This window comes from Peromyscus maniculatus, chromosome 9 (assembly GCF_049852395.1).
Source record: "Peromyscus maniculatus bairdii isolate BWxNUB_F1_BW_parent chromosome 9, HU_Pman_BW_mat_3.1, whole genome shotgun sequence".
Lineage (NCBI taxonomy): Eukaryota > Metazoa > Chordata > Mammalia > Rodentia > Cricetidae > Peromyscus > Peromyscus maniculatus.
In genome coordinates this window covers 115,801,498-115,819,109 of record NC_134860.1, presented here as the reverse complement: position 1 = coordinate 115,819,109, position 17,612 = coordinate 115,801,498, and positions in this window count along the sequence as shown.

Sequence of the window (17,612 nt, the reverse complement as noted above, 5' to 3'; positions counted from 1 at the left end):
TTTCTTCTGTTTTTGTTGGAGCCTAGAGAATGTTCTAGCAAAGGAAGGGAGAACACAAACTGCATGTTTTGCAATATTTGGGTACTCTCGCAATGTGCTGCTCTGAAAATCATTAATTATTTTGTCTTGGAGAGTTCACCTTCCAGTTCCTCAGGAACTGGAGGCTGAAGCTATTCATCTTTGTTCTCAGTTGCTCAACTTCATAAATGTTCAGAGCCACAAAATCCAATCGGCTTTTATTTTAAACAGTCCTCTTTCAGACACTTCCACCTGGAAACCCACAGCATGAAGGTTTTAATATGTATGGGCACTGGATGGCATCATCACTGTCTCCTGAATTACAGGGTTCACAGCAGGATGAGCATCGTCAAATGCAATCGATTGTCAGGTGTTGCTTTTACATCTTACCTGCCTTGTATGGTTTTGCTGTTGTTTGAGGCAGGGTCTCACTAAGCAGCCCCGGCTGGAACCCTCTATTTAGATCAGGCTGACCTAGAACTCACAGACATGTGTTGGCTTCTGCCTTTGAGTGCTGGGATTACAGCTGTGTGCTACCATGCCTGGCTGTCTTTTATAGCACATTTTAGATGATGTGTATCTTTGCAGAACTTCTTTTCTTAAATTGCCATTTAAGGTTATAGAGGGGTTGAGGAAATCTTGTCCCAAGCAGATTCTCATTCTTTAGGAAATTTAAAATACCACTATTTACAAAAAAAAAAAAAAAGGAAAATTCCTAAATGAGGTAAATTTAAGGACATTTAAAGCTTACAACTTAGTTTATGTTTAAAACTCTATGCACACAAAACTTTTTTTAATTAGGGAAGAGACTAAAAGAAATGGGAAGAAGCGCACTCACTAGCGTTTGTCTTTAAAGCCCCTGATGAGCACGCCATCTCTTCTTCATTAGTCAATCAAACACTATGTGTTGCTCTGAAGGGATTTTGCAGACACAATTAGGCTCAAGTCAGCTGACCTTAAGGTGGGGTCAGCTGTGAGAACTACCTGTGGGTCTAGAACTCGGAATCTGATGGTGAGAGCTGGTAAGACAAGGAAGAGACCGGGTGTGGTGGAGATGGTGGAAGCCGTGTGGGAGCTGAAAGAATACCACAGAAGGTTCTGCTCTGCTGTCTCTTACCGTCTCTCCCGAGAGCACAGAACGTCACCCTAACTAGAGATTAACTATTTTCCCATTAATGGGACCAAATTCTCCACAGGGCAACTCCAGGGAGACAGGACAGCGCATCACCACAGGGAAGGCATGGTGGAGTTAGTGAAGGCCTGGGCACGAGGCTAAGACCCCTTGTCTTGGTGGCCCTGGAACCAGAGCAACTGGTTTGCCCCTGTGGCTCTCCATCAGACAGGCAGGTTCCATAGCCTGCCTCTACAACGCCGTCAGACGAGGACCAACCATTCACACACAGGAACCTGCAGCAGAAATTGCATGTTCAAACCATAATACCAAGAGAAAAACATCAGATCGCCCACACCCGCAAACAGTCCGCAGAATACCTAACTGGTATTTCTCAAAGGCGTCAAAATTGTCCAAAACTATGAAAGTCTGAGAACCTGTTGAGACGAAGCAGGGAAGGGCAGCAGGGTGGGCAAACGTAGTATGTGCTGTTTGGAACCCGAGCAGAAAAAGGAAATTAGAAGGAGTTACTGAATCCGAATAAACAACCAAGTTTTCTTACCCGTGAGGTACGAAGGTTGGCCCTGGGTTCTAACAAGTGTACTGCACTGAGGTGCAATGCTAACAATGGAGAAAGGGGAAATGGGGTCTGTGCAACTTTTTGCTAAATCTAAAGCTCTTCTAAATCAATGGCTTTTTTAAAGTAATGAAATGATATTTTATAGAGCTTGAGGCAGTACTAGATTACAGCTGCCATGAAAAAAATCAGGCAATAGCTACTAAGTAAAATCTAGCATTAATTGGAAGTAAATATGATTTTTGTTGTGACTTTATTATTAAAAGCTGTATCTTAAAAAAGAACAAGACAGTTGATCATTTTTATTGTATAGAAGATAAATGATCGGTAAGTATTTATCAGAATGTGTTGTCTGATTTCTGTTTAATCATACTTATCCTTTTTATCCTGGATTTGCATTTCTCTCTACAGAGAACATTGCTTATAACCTTTCACTGAGGGTACAGGGGTAATGATAAAGGCTGGATGTTTAATGACACCCCAGCTCCTTAGGTTGAGACCCAATCCCCAATGTCTAGCATTAGGAGGTAGGCATTAGGGAGGTAACCATGTTTAGATAAGTTCACAAAGGTGAAATCTTCATGGTGGAGTTAGAAACTAAAGACCATTCTTCCTGGGTTCTCCTTCTGTTTCTCCTCCCCACTTTTCTCTGTTTGCTCCTTGTGTGCCTCCCTCTGTCTTTCCTGTCCTCTCACCCTCCTCTCCCTCCTCTCTTCCTTTCCCCCTCTCCCTTCCAGCTAAGTAAAGGCACAGCAAGGACTTAAGCAAAAGGAGGATGCTCTTCATCAGGACTACAACTGGCTGGGTTCTTCATCTTGAACTTGGGTCTCCAGAACTGGAAGAGATAAATGTCTATAGTTTAAGCCACCCATCTGCGGTAAAGTATTTTCTATAACAGCCTACGATAAGTGGTAAATATGATTCTGGGTTTTTATAAACCTGGAGATTAAAAAAGGGGGGGGGGTTGCTTTCTATGATAGTGTCTATTGTCAACTATCTAGGGCTACCTGAGCGACCAGTCTCTCTGGACATGGCTGTGAGATTGTCTTGATTGTGTCAATTGACATGGGAAGACCCATCTTAAACATGGGCAAGATCACAAGCTAGGGCTACCTGAGCGACCAGCCTCTCTGGACATGGCTGTGAGAGATTGTCTTGATTGTGTCAATTGACATGGAAGACCCATCTTAAACATGGGCAAGATCACAAGCTGGAACTGGGGCCCTGGAGTAAATAAAATAGAGAAAGAGCTGAGCCCCAGCAAGCACGCATTGGTTGCTTTCTGTTTCTTGACTAAAGGTACAATGTAACCAGCTCCCTCAAATCCCTTCTTCTGTGACTTTCCTGCCATGACAGACTCTAACCAGAAACTGTTATCAACATTAACCCTTTATCTTTCAAACTGCTTTTTGTAGTTGGAAGTTTTTCCTGTCTCCTGCCCAGTCCCACAGCCGCTCAGACCCAAATAAACACACAGGGGCTTATGTTAATTACGAACTGTGTGGCCATGGCCTATGGCTTAAGCTTCTTGCTAGCTAGCTCTTCTATCTTAAATTAACCCATTTCTGTTAATCTATGTTTTGCCATGTGTTCCGTGGCTTTACCAGTTTGCTGGCATCTTGTTCTTTGGGCGGCTGGCTGGCGTCTCTTCTCAGACTCTGCCTTTCTCTTCCTGTCTCTCTCCTTGGATTTCCTGCCTGCCTCTAAGCTGCCTTGTCATAGCCCAAAGCAGCTCATTTATTAACCAATGGGAACCACATATATTCATATATTCACAGCATACAGAAAGACATGCCCCAGAAGCTTTTGTCAGGGCATCACCACAGCTACCTTATGGCCACCACTATGGCTGTCAGTTTAGCTCCATACAGAATTCTCATGTGACAGATATTTTCCTTTGCCATTTAAAACATACTACTTCATTGACTTCTGGTATCTATTCATGATGAAAAGTCCATATAAATTCTACATCCTTATTATATTTTTATGATAGCTTTAGTAATTCTTTTTTATAAGATTTATATTTTTTGTGTGTATGTGTGAGTGTCTGCATGTATGCATGCCTGGTGTCCCCAGAGGCCAGGAGAGGGTGTCAGATCCCATTGAAATGGTGTTATAGGCAGTTGTGAGCTTCCTGATGTAGGTGCCAGGAACTGAACCCAGGTCCTCTACAAGAGCATTGTGTATTCTTAACCACGGACATTTCTTTCTAGCCCCAGCTTTTATAATTCTTATCTTTGATAGTTTATTGTTGTTAGTCTATGGCATTTTAAAATATGACTTCATTTTTGTTTGACTCTATTTCTCATTATTTTTCCTAACTTTGGAAAGCCATGTACTTCATAAACACTGGAGAGCTTCCCAAACTTTGGTCTTTTGAATATTGTTGTATAGCTCTCTGGACAGCATCATCTACTTTTATCACTTCTGTTAAGACTATATTGAAGATCTCAGTCTATACTGAATATATATCTTCAGTGTGTTTTCACACTTTGTGCTGAATTCTTCACCCAACTAGTTGGTTTAACCCAGTGACTAATTTAACACATTTTTATTACATTAACTCATTTTTACTTCCAGTTTCTGTTCTTTTTTATATAGTTGCTGCCTTGCTTCTGCTGCTCTACACCTTTGTCTGTGTTAGGGATTCAATCCATGGCTTCAGGCATGCTAGGCAAGAGCTTTGTGACTGAATGTTTCTGCTTCTTGATTTCATATTGCTTTAAATGAGTAATACAAACTTATAAATCTCCTTGATAAACTTATATCTGCTATCAAAAGTTGTTTTTGCATATCATACTCTCCTTTTTGAGTGGAGTGAATTCTGCTACCAATTATGAAGTACTTGGCTGATTTTCTAAGGACTAGTTCGTCTGATGTACTTCCAGATTGTAAAGGGTCAGTTTCTGTAAAATCAATCCCCCTCTACTTTCTCCCCTGCCCCAGGGTCTCACTTCATAGCCCAGGCTATCCTGGAACCCTCAATCTTCTTGCCTCAGCTTCCCAAGTGTCTGGTGTAGGACAGCAGACATGTGCCGTCATGCCTGGCTTGCCTCCTGTCATTTACCTTTATCACTTGCTCACAAGGCCTCTAATCTGGAAGGATTATTGTTATATGTTTTTGTTTCTTTGTTTTTGAATAAGGCTCTTAATATGCTGCTCAGGCTGGTTTCAAACTCTCAATTTCCTGCCCCAGCCTCCCAAGTAGCTAGTACTATAGATGTACACCTTGCCAAACTCATGTGTTGTGGTATATTTCATAGCACTGTGAAACTCCAAGACTGTGCTAATGAAATTAACCTTGGATCAGGGGTCAGAGCCAGCTACTAGTTGACAAAATTAGCTGTAGAGAATATGGAAGATCTGTAACAACAGTTTCACCAAAATTTTAGCATCCAGGTTGGCCTCTTTAGGATGTAAATATTCAACTTCTAGGGACTGAAACTTTATCTCAGGTAAAACAAAGTGCAAGATGGGTTGAGTGTATAGGGCCAGAAAGACAGATAGGAAAATTAAAGCCATACATGGCTGACATGGCAATGAATTTATGGGAACATGATTTGTTGCAGCAATGGAAAACATATTAACATTTCTCCAATCCTAGAAACAGACCATAAAATAAAGAATACTTCTGAGAAAATTATTAAAATGTATTATCAAGAACAGTCACAGACTATTCAGGTTGTATGTAAAAAGAATGCAACAGCTGTTGGTCTCTCAAAGGCACTGACAGCTCTGCCTTTAAAATGGTTAAACGACAAACCTCTGTGGGTGGAGCAATGGCCTTTGGCATCAGAAAAATTACAGGCCTGAGAACAGCTGGTACAGGAGCAGCCACATGCTCAATACATTGAAGAATCGACCAGTCCTTGGAATTTCTCCTTTATTTGTCATTTAAAAGAAATCTGGAAAATGGAGAGTGGTAACAGATCTGAGAGCTATTAATAAGGTCATCCAGTCAATGGACTCTTTATAGCCTGGAATTCCCTTGCCCTCTTTATTACCAAAGAGATGGTCTAGTACAGTGATTGATTTTTTTTTACTATACCTTTACAAGAACAGGATAGAGAAAAATTTGCCTTCACAGTGCCTACTTATAATTCTCAACCTGTTAGGAGATACCAGTGGAGGGTCTTGCCATAAGGAATTAAACAGCCCCAGTGTGTGTCAATATTTTGTACAATAGCCGTTAGAAATAACTTGTAATCAGTTTCCTCAATCTATAATTTACCATTATGTGGGTGATAACTTACTGGCTGATTCAGACAGATACCTTAGAAAAAAGTGTTTGATGAAGTGAAGAGAGTTTTGCCTTGTTGGGGATTACATATTGCTCTTGAGAAAATAGAAAGGACATTGTAAGATCAGATATGGCTCTTGATATGTACGGCAGTTCTTCTCAGTTTGACCTTTCTGTCTCCATCTGTTCCCTGGTCTCGCTCATTCTAGAAAAGAACCCATGGGGTGGGATGCTTTGACAAAGAGCTGCCAGTGGGTTTGAACAATAGCTGATGACAAGAAGAGATTGGTGAGCTGGAGAAGTGGGGGTAAAAGTATGGTTTCCTTTCCTTCCCTGGTTCAGGGAAACATGCCATGCTTAACTGTGTTCCCTCTGTTCTCCTTTGGCTACAGCCCTTCCTCCTCACCGTGGCTTTCCCAGGCACCAGACCCTGTCTCTCGCCTTCTCAAAACAGCCTTCTACGGTTGATAGTCTCTAGGCCTCACCTTCACGGGACTGTTCTACACTCCAGCACATTTATGGAATCTGCCTTTCCTGTGTGATGGAAATGTGACTGGGTTCCAACAGAGACTGTCCTGCACCCCTCCACTTCCCCACCCCACCTCTAAGAGCCTAAAATGTATTTTCATTGATTGATTGATCCCTTCCCTCCCTCTTTCACTCCCTCCTCCATTCACAAACACTGTGTAAGACATTCCCACAGACAGAAAGCTTTTGAACGCGTGACCATACATTATGTCAGAATCTCTATCTTGTAACTTCCTTCCCTTTAAGCCGGCCTCCTGATAACATCATGTCTGGGCCTTTTATCTTAACAGTCCTTACCTAACTTTATTGATGCTTTCTTTCCCAACACTTCTTATCTTAATTGTTCCTCCTCCTTCCTCATCTATTCAATTATTATTTATCCTTCAAAATTCATTAAAGCATTTTTTCCACCAGGAAGCCACCCTTACTTCAGATTGATATGTTCTTGGTATACAATTACTCTCAGAGCATTTGCTACAAATTATACCAACTGAGCACCTTGTATAAATTATTTTAATATCTTACAATGACTATTTAGGAGGCAGTATTATGTATCCCTTTCACAGAGGAAAAAACCCACATCTCAGAGTGTTTAAGATGCCAGGTCCAAGTTTGTAGAGGCAGTAGCAATGGAGCCATGGTTCTGGCAAAATCACTTCAAAGACCATCGTAGACCATTCATAAAAAGACCCCTGGTGGTGCACGCCTTTAATCCCAGCACTTGGGAGGCAGAGCCAGGCAGATCTCTGTGAGTTCGAGGCCAGCCTGGTCTACAGAGCGAGATCCAGGACAGGAACCAAAACTATATAGAAAAACTCTACCTCAGAAAAAAAAAAAAAAAAAAAAAAAAAAAAAAAAAAAAAAAGAGCAAACACTTACTTGCTCCTGTTTTGTGCTTAAGTCCTCATGAAATCCTTGCTTTATGCATCCATTTTTCCACTGACTACCAGAATGTCAGGGAGGAACGGCATTATTCTCACTCTCTCGAGCGGAAGAATGGCACCTTCACACTCACAGGTGCTAAGCCTGGCATGGAGAAATTCAAAATGAGACAAGTGTGACAGTGCTTTACAGTCCAGATTCAGTTTTTTAAATCACTATAAATGAGTCTTTCTTAATTTGATTTTTTAAGCTGGGAAAGAAGGAGTTTTTGAGGATTACTAAGATCATGGCAAAGGGTCAGAGTAGGCAACACCTTTGTGGGTTCTGGGGAGAGTTCAGACCCCAGCACCAGAGACACCGTGTGGCAGGGTCTGTGAAGAGAACAAGAGCGCTGGTTTTAATTAATTAATTAATTAATGTGTGTGTGTGTGTGTGTGTGTGTGTGTGTGTGTGCATGCCCATGGGGATCAGGGAAAGGAATGGGCTCTCTCGGACCTGGGTTTATAGGCATTTGTGAGACACCTAGCATAAGGACTGAGGTCCAGACTCTGGGCTTCATGACAAAGGCACTCGGAACCACTGAGCCACCCCTTTGAGGCAGAGTTTCTCTGTGCAGCTGTGGTTTTCCTGGAATTCACTTTGAAGACCAGGCTGGCCTCAAACTCAGGGGTCTGCCTGCCTCCCGAGTGCTAGGACTAAAGGCGTGTACCACCATGACCAACAGTGAGTGAATCATTTCTAAAATATTCCCAGAGAGCTTTTGGCTTTCCTAGGAAAAGAAACTTTCCCGTTGAATTTTTGTAGCAAAGTTCACATTGTAATCAAAACAGTATAACAAAGTATTGACGTTTATATGATTAATAATATTGCCTCTTATCCTCAGAACTATGTAAATCCACTGACAGACTTTCAGTGCTTCGTTAACGTTTGATGTACCCGGTGGGTCAGCGTCGTCTGTGATCTCGGTGGTCCTGAAGGAACTGCAGGCAGGAGGGTCGAGAGTTCCAGGTACACAAGTCCCTGTCTCAGGAAACTGAAACAAACAAAAACAAATAAAAATCCATGGGACTGTGGAGGAAGGACAGGAAGATAAATGTCTGGGAATCTGAGCACCTTGGTGAGTTCTGTCCTACTGATAAAGTTTACGTTGGACGCATGGATGTCACATTAGTGTCAGAGGCTCTTCCCTTCTCGCCATTTAGGCGTAGAAATGGGCGTAAGTGGAGGCTCACTAGATAAGTATAATTTTTTTGTAATATATGTACTTTAGAATCAGATGGGCCTGATTTTGGATTTCCGCTTCCAGTTTACTAATGTAACTAGACAAATTACCTAACTTCTTTCTGCTAATTTTCCTCATTTGCAAACTACAGACAGACAGTCCCCAGTCCTACAGCACCAAGCAGCTTCCATGCATCAGTGTGGCCTTGCCAGCCTTAGACATTGCATTGCTTCTGGAAGCCTTGCTAGAGTTCTCCTGCACCAAACTCCCCAAAGGGACTTTTCCACCAGTTGCATGCTCTGGCTTCTCCCACAAGATTGCCTTCCTCAGACATGCCAGAGAGCCAGCATACAAAGAGTTAATGCTGGTACAAGCAATAGGCCTTCAGGATCTTGGGTCGGGTCCAGGGACACTCCCAATTTGCTCTGATTCATGGATGAGTGTCTTAATATTTTTAATATTGTTATAGACTTAAATTGGATTGTTGGGCATATAAATGAATTTCTATTTATAAAATTATTTACATAGTTCTAAATATATAATACATAATATGTGGTATTTGAAGTGGAGATTGATTTTTGTATTCTGACTTTGGATCTAATAACTTCTTTTTCAGGCCATAGACCATACTTTCCATGCATAATAACCCTGGACATGTGGTATATTGTGTGATCAGTTTTCATCTATTGAAATATTTCATCTCTCTTGCTCAAAATGATTGGTATAGACATGTGGACATGGAAGGTGGACATGACCTAAAATTTATCCAATGACTCAGGCTTAATTTAGCCTTTCTAGAAGGAATAGTATTTATTTCTTTTCTCCTTCTCCTTCTCCTTCTCCTTCTCCTTCTCCTTCTCCTTCTCCTTCTTCTTCTTCTTCTTCTTTTTCTTCTTCTTCTTCTCCCTCTCCCGGCCCCCTGGTGTGTGTGTGTGTGTGTGTGTGTGTGTGTGTGTGTGTGTGTGTGTGTGTGTGAGAGAGAGAGAGAGAGAGAGACAGAGACAGAGACAGAGACAGAGACAGAGACAGAGATCAGAGGACAACTTTTGGCAATCAGTCCTCCTCTCTACCTATGGTGGATTCTAAGAATCTTATACCCAGGGAGCCATCTTCCCTGGGCCAGATTAGGCTTTTTAGGAAAAAGACATGAAGAGAACTTCAGAGTAGTAGACAAGGAATGTCTGAAGTACCTTCTGGCTCTAAGAATGCCATGTGTGTGCTAAGAAAAGTCACACCCACTGTGAAGAGATGGCAACTGATTGTATCACTCGGGTCCAGCATCCAGCACAGACGGCACTCATTTTTTCTAGAACATTTTCTAGATAATTCAAATCAGAAAAAAAAGAAGAACTATCCACCATTTGTGGTAACTAAACCCACAACAATATTACTTTTCCTGACTGACCGGCAACTCTGGGTCACTACTTGGCCTTTGGAATGTTGACCATTCCCCTTGCTTTTGGTGTTTATAAAACCATTAAGTCTTGCAGGTGACAGTCAGCTCCGCAATGGCTCAAACAACCAAACCAACTAACTGTGGGAACTGTACCTCAGACGATGAGTGAATGGAAAATTCTTACGTGCAAACTTATTTCCAGTCCCCACCCTCTACCTACCAGGCATTTGAGGGCAGAGTTACTGTGCAGAATCTCTTAGCAAGCCTCCATTCGGGTTTCTGGGACTCACTTCCACAACCATTCTGACAGGTGATGCAGGGGAGAACTGCATTCTCTGAGCACATCCAGAAAGGGAAGTTTTAAAATTCCCCTTATGAAAACAAGAGGTTTCACAATTCTCACTGATAATTGTTTTCCAAAGAGCTATTGTTAGCTTTAGAAACCTGCTTGAATTCTGTGGAATTCCATTGACCTGAGGCTGTGTGACACCACACATAAGCCCTCAGAGCATTCTACTGTGCAACCAGGCAGAGCACCACCCTGTGACTCATTCTCAACATGGGGGCTTTGCATATTCTGCAGACGGGCCTGCTCTGGAAACCTTTCTTCCATGTTCAATTCGATTATTGCTTGTGACTTTCAGTCGGGTATACTGAGAAAACAGATGTGACTTGGAAAACTCCTAGAGATGAGTTGGCAATCACAGCAAATGTCTTTCCCTGTGTGTTCCTGAAGACCGCGGACTGCATAAGCAAACCATGAATACCAACAGACACTGCATGGTCTGTCTCCTGAGTGGAGGCTAAAAAGCAGATTTTGGAGAAGGTGAGAATAGAATAATTATCACTGGAGGCTCAGAATGATAGAGGGATGCAAAGACAGAGAGATTGGAAAATGTATCCCCAAATACAATTAAGTGAAGTAAGCTTTAGGATAGTAGGGTGTTTGTAGTTTCCAAAAAGCTACACTGTACTTGGAAAGCACTAGAAAGGAACTTGAAGGTTGCAATGAGAGGGAAATGCTAACTATTCTAATTTGATTATTATACATCATATATATATATAAACATCACACGATATTGTACCCCACAATTATATATAATTAGAACTTGTTCATTAAAAACAGAGGGGAATGCCAACAACAGCCCAGAGTAGCTTAGTTATTTATGGAAAATATGTAACAGACTGCAAAGTAACATAAAGGGGAAAGCAATAAGCTATGCCTAATTTATTTTTTAGATTTTTTTTACATGTATTTACTTAGTGGGAGCGTGGTGAGCGCACACCCCAGTGCATGTGTGAAGGTTGGGGGACAGCTTTTGGAGAATCAGTTCTTCTCTTCTGTCACGTGGATTCCGGTGCCCACCTCAGGTCGTCAGGTTCACATCGCAAGCACACCTTTCCCCGCTGTGCCTTCTTGCTGTCCCCCACAGCACGGTTTTTCACAGATGAACCTGGAAATGGAGACTTTCGCAGAACAATTGCATCCGGTGAGAGAAATTGTTACAGAGCACCACGGACCAGGTTCCAGCAGACTCTCGTTCCTGAGCTGTTCCATGTGAACGTCTGAAGTATATCGACACAGGTATCTCAACTCTTAATTATTGTATACAAAGAAGTAAATATTAGGGTGTCATAACTGCCTCCCAAATCTTAACTTTGGGAAGCAATCCTACATCCAATTTTAATCCTGCAGCAATTTTTAGAGAAAGAAAATCAGATGAAATGCACCCAGCCACTTCTAATTAAGCAAAGGACAAAAATAATATGCCTTCCTTAACACAAAGGGGAAAATTACAATTGGCTCCATATTCCTTTGATGAAAATGAAGTCTTTCAGTTGGTCTCTTTATGTGATGTTTTTGGAGATGTATTTTTAAATATTCAACTTTCTAATATAAAGGTCTAGATCTAGAAAATCTTGCTTTTCAGGAAGCACCTGAGCCATAATTAACAACAACAAAAAACAAATGAATGAACAGAACAAACCACAGAAAACGTGCGGCAGAGCTGTTGGCTCAAATCAATCATTTATTGAGACTTGTTGGAACTAAACTGCTAAGTCGAAGAACTGATCATCTAACATGGACATACTGCAGCTTCCAGAGACTTGATGGGTAGGTTTGAAACACAAACACGACTTGGGAACTAGAGAGATGGCTCAGGGATGAAGAACAGAGGACACAAGTTTGGTTCCCAACACTAACATTAGGCGCCTCACAATTCCCTATAATTCCAGCTCCAGGGGCTTTGATGCCCTCTTATGGTTTCCGCAGGCCCTGCACAAGTGTGCACATACCCTTGCCTACACACACATACACTTAATTAAAAAAATATTTCCAGAGGAAACAGCAGCAACAACAATGCCCCAGGATTAGGCTTTGACACTGGATGATAATGAGGGTCATTTGTGGTCACTGGAAGAGCTTAACCTACTTCAGAATGGCTTCCAAGGAAAAAGAACACAACAAAGACACAATAGATTTGGTTGAAAATTCTGGGGTTCCTTAATGGGGGATCCTTGTGCAACTTTTAAGAGAGGCAGATCCTATGAGATATGAATAGCTTAGAAGACTGAGCTATCCATCGTTCATCTTTTAAAAGCTCCTCAAGTAAATTTGATGTGACCTCAGGGCTAAGAACGATCTCAGAACTTTCAGCTATGACGTGATATGATCTAGCTCTAGGGAGCTGCCTAGCACACATAGTCAGTGAAACTCGGACACAGAAGCAAAAGGCACTGTGGGAAACAAGGAAAAGAAGATTTGGTGGCTGATACTACCACTCCTTCTAAGCAGCACTAATGTGAATAAGAAACCTCATTGAATCTTTATTACCTGGAAAATACAGATAGCACCTTAATCTTTGTTGTTCTATGAATGAGGAAAAGAGATGTCACAAAGTACAACATATCTTGTTCTTAATAAATATTGAAATAATCTTCCAGCAACACCCATGTGAAATCTCCGGACTCGGTGACTGTCACCTAGTGTGTGGGGGAAAGGTCTTTGAAGACCTACTTAAGGGTTCCGAAGGGAGGAGAGTGTCTTAGATTATCCACGAAACCCCTAAATCCAATGACAAGTGTCCTTTCCGGGAGTGGAGTAGACATGAGATGAGGAAGTCTGTGTGAAGCAGAGGTGGGACAAGAGTGATACAGAAGACAAAAGTGACACATGTTTCTTCCTGAGGCCACCATAGCGGGCCAATTCTTCTGCTGCCTTGGGTCAAGCCAACAGATTTGTGGCTGTTTCTCACAGTAGTCTTAGGAGATACAAACTAAGTTTCAGTGACTGTGGCTTTGCTTCAGGGTTGGGAACAACACCCAGAAAAGAAGTACTGAAGGTTACTTGTGGGCAGAAGCAAAGCCCTTTGGGAGGTGTGGTGGTGACTGCTAGAACTGTTCTTCAAGTCCCTCTTTCACAAGGAGACTAGCGTAGGAGACATGACTCACAATGAAATATCCACATGCACTGATCAGAGTGAGGGCTGTGATAATGAGTACCACGTGATAACACGGACATGGAGCCATGTGGACATACAGAACTGAAAACAGTGATAACAGAGCACCCTGTGATGACAATGACATGGATCCACGTGGACATACATCACTAAAAACAGTGATAACAGAGCACCCTGTGATAACACAGACATGGAGCCATGTGGACATACAGAATTGAAAACAGTGATAACAGAGCACCCTGTGATAACACGTACATGGAGCCATGTGGGCAACCAGCACTAAGGTCAGGGACAACAGAGCACCTCATGATAACAGGGACATGGAGCCATGTGGACATGCAGCACGAAGAACAGTGATAACAGAGAAACCTCATGATAACAGGGACATGGAGCCATGTGGACATATAGGACTGAAAATAGTTCAATGTTTTCTTTAAAAGGTCAATGCACAGTTAGCCTATAGCCTAGCCATTATACCTGTAGATATTTAGCCAAGGAGAATGAAGACATTTGTCCACAGAAGGCTTTGTCATGAGTTTTCACAGTAGCTGTAGTTATATATACTTAAAAGGAAAATAACTCTAGTGCCTCCAAATAGGTAAATAGAAAAACAAAATGTTGGGCTGGCCAGATGGCTCAGAGAGTAAAAGTTCTTGCTGCCAAGGCTGAGGACCCGAGTACAATCTGGCAAGATGGAAAGAGAGAAAAACAAAATGTTATAGACCTAAAAAAAAAAAAAAATAGAAATGAAAAATACTGGTTGTCAACAAAAAGTCATTTATGATATTCTTAGCCACTTAATTATCAAAGCTATTGTTCTGAGTTAGAATATGTGAGGTGTAATTCCAGTTCTATGCTTTTTAAATTTTTATTTTTGCATAGGTATTTTAAAAGAAGAGAGTAATCTGCAGGGAGAGAAAGGAGATGAGCAGGTGTCAGGTGGTTGTCTGGGAGTAAGAAGAGGTTGGAAGGGATCTTGAGGGAAGTTCTCAGAACGATGGAAGTGATAATACCCTATCATCCGTTTCCTGGGTGGAGAAACCATCCCAACAGCTCAAAACGGATATTTTAAACCTGTCGAGTGTATTCCTAGTCACAGTGTCTCAACAGAGCTGTCAAAAGAGAACTTTCAAGTCAGCTCTGCTGGCCTGCACCTGTAATTCCAGTACTCTAGAGGCAGGGTCACCAGTTTGTCGTGGGATAATCTTTCTCTACGCTCTGAAGATGTGTCTCTGCCAAGGCACCTTCTGATTGGTTTATTAAAGAGATGAATGGCCAATAGCTAGGCAGGAGAGCATAGGCGGGACTTCTGGGCAGAGACAGGAACTCTGGGAAGAATCTGAGAGGCAGGGGATTTGTCAGTGAGACACAGGGGAAGTCAAACATACAGTGTGCAGGAAAGTGACAAGTCCCGTGGCAGAAAACAGATGAACATAAACAGGTTAAGTTATGAGAGCTAGTTGGAAGAAGCCTAAGATAAGGCCAAGCTCTCGTAATTAGTAAGAAGTCTCCATGTCATTATCTGGGAGCTGTCAGTAGGAAGAAATTCTGGCTACACCGGTTCAAGGCCAACCAGGACCAAATAGTGAACAGCAGTCTCCAAGGCGGCCTGGGCTAAATAATGAGGCCTCATCTCAGCAAAAGCCACACACACACACACACACACACACACACACACACACACACACACACACACAAGAAAACTGAGCCTTTCAGAGTCATATAATGAGGCCTCATCTCAGCAAAAGCCACACACACACACACACACACACACACACACACACACACACACACACACACAAGAAAACTGAGGCCTTTCAGAGTCATATCTAAATCAAGAGGAACAGTTAAAGGCCAGCAGTGAGCCACCAGATTGCTAGAATGGACCTAAAATGGGAGGTCTAGGGAAGGTGTTCTACTTCCTGGTCAGCACAGGAATAGAGGAAGTGGGTAGATATTCCATGATAACGATTTACAGGAGGGGCTTCTAAGTGACAGGAGGCACCAGCCTTCCCATTTTAATTAGATCGACTAGTTTCTCCGGGTCAGGACCATCCCGTGTTGCGTGTACTCAAGCTGAGCTCCATCCTCAGGTTGGACTGACTCCTGGGCTGGAGGGGATCCTTGCTGTTTTACCAAGCAGGGATTGCCTCAGATGCGTCTTTCTGTGTCTTCCCTCATGGCGCAGGCTTGCCCCGGCTGGAGGAGCACCCCTACATTCTTTGACTGAAGCCACTCATCCCATTGGGAACTTCTTGAGACCAGAGGGCCCAGGAGCATGAGTGGATCCCCAACTCCAGCTTCACCAGGAGGCTTTGTTTGTCTTTGTGTTGAATGTCTGTTTTGTTCCGGAAACATCTTCAGACCCACCGCAAAAGGGTTCTGCCTTAAATATCTTTGAAAACAGCACAACAGTTGTTTTCACTTTTCCACTTTAAAATAGTCTTATGTTTATAAAGGAAGTTTTAATTAAAATATTGGAAAGCAGGAAAAAGGAAAACATTGTTTTTGTTCTTCCCACTATTCAAATGCTAGGGCAAATAACTTTCTAACCCCCACTCCTTTTTTTTCTATTTAAAGGTTTTTGAAAAATCGTGCATATGGCTTTACTTCCCCTTTCTTCTCTGATAATCACACATCTCTGCATCATTATCTAGTCTTTATAAATGTTATCTTTGTGGGCTGTATGACAACCCATGGGGAGGGGACATGCCATTGTGTGTATGTGTGTGTGTGTGTGTGTGTGTGTATGTCTGTGTGTGTGTGAGTGTGTGTATGTCTGTGTGTATGTCTGTGTGTGTGTATGTCTGTGTGTGAGTGTGTGTATGTGTTGTGTGAGTGTGTGTATGTGTGTGTGCATGTGTGTATGTCTGTGCATGTGTGTGTTCACATGTGTCTGTCTGTTGGTAATACAAGTTAGGATAGAAAATGAATTAGGCACATTTTGGACTCACCAAAATAGTATAGATAATGGAATATTTTCTCTGAATTGGTCAATGCAAATGGACTAGACATTGTTGATGTATTTATTTCTTGGATATATTGTATATAGTTATTATGCTTATTGTATATAGTTTTTCTTATATTAGTTTTAACTCTTTTTAAACTTTTTATTTTCATTAGACAAAAAAGAGGGGAAATGTGATATTTTATTTGTGCTGAAATATGGTGATTTTTTTATTTGTACTTTGATAAATAAAGCTTGCCTGGAGATCAAGGGGGGAAAGGCCAGTCATTTTAGGTAAACAAAGTCAGGCAGTGGTAGCACACGCCCTTAATCTGATCATTTAGCAGGCAGGGTCTCTGTGTGTTCAAGGCCATACTAGGGAACAGAGCCAAGCATGGTGACACATGCCTTTAATCCTGGTACCAACCATAGAGACCTGGAGGTCTGTACAGACAGGCAGTGACAAGGAAGTGAAGTAGATGGGCTAAGATAGCCCATGAGAGGGCAGACAAGCAAGGCATATAAAGGCGTGGGTAGACAGGAAGTAGCTTGCATTTGGAAGCTGCAGAGTTGGTGAGGTAAGGTTAGCTGATGATTTTCCCTATTTCCTTGATCTCTCTAAGGCTTTAACCCCTATATTTGGCTCCGTGTTTTTATATTTAATAAGACCATTTAGAAATTCCTCTACACTGAGTGCTGGGATTAAAGGCATGCACTGCCACCTGGCTATTCCTCTGATTCTTAAACTGTGTGAAGTGACTATATGGATGTTGCATAACAGATTGGGAGGAGGGGTCACACAAAATTTGGCAATAACCAAAAGTCAAACACACAAAACAAAATATTAATTCAAAATCAACATGTAATGAATCCAGGATGTTTCTGGCAGCCCTCAGCCGTATTACATTACCTTGCTTCACTGCCACTCAGCGCCTTAGCTCAGATTTAACCGTGGGTTTCACTGTGCTGTTGTGCATACAGTTGTCTGTTTTGGTGAAGGAAGTCCAAATGTTTCCCTGCTATTGCTCTGAGCATGTAGGTGTCACTGATGTGGCTTTAGGTTATACTGTGCTCAAAGTTTTGATTTTTAAAATTGTTGTTTGGTCTGCTGACAATTTTTTTAAAAAGTCATTTAATGAGTTTTGGCTTAAATTAGGATGAAATTTCCAACCACTCTGAAGTGGCCCTGAATATAGTTCTGCCATTTATATTATGTATTTGTGCTAAAAG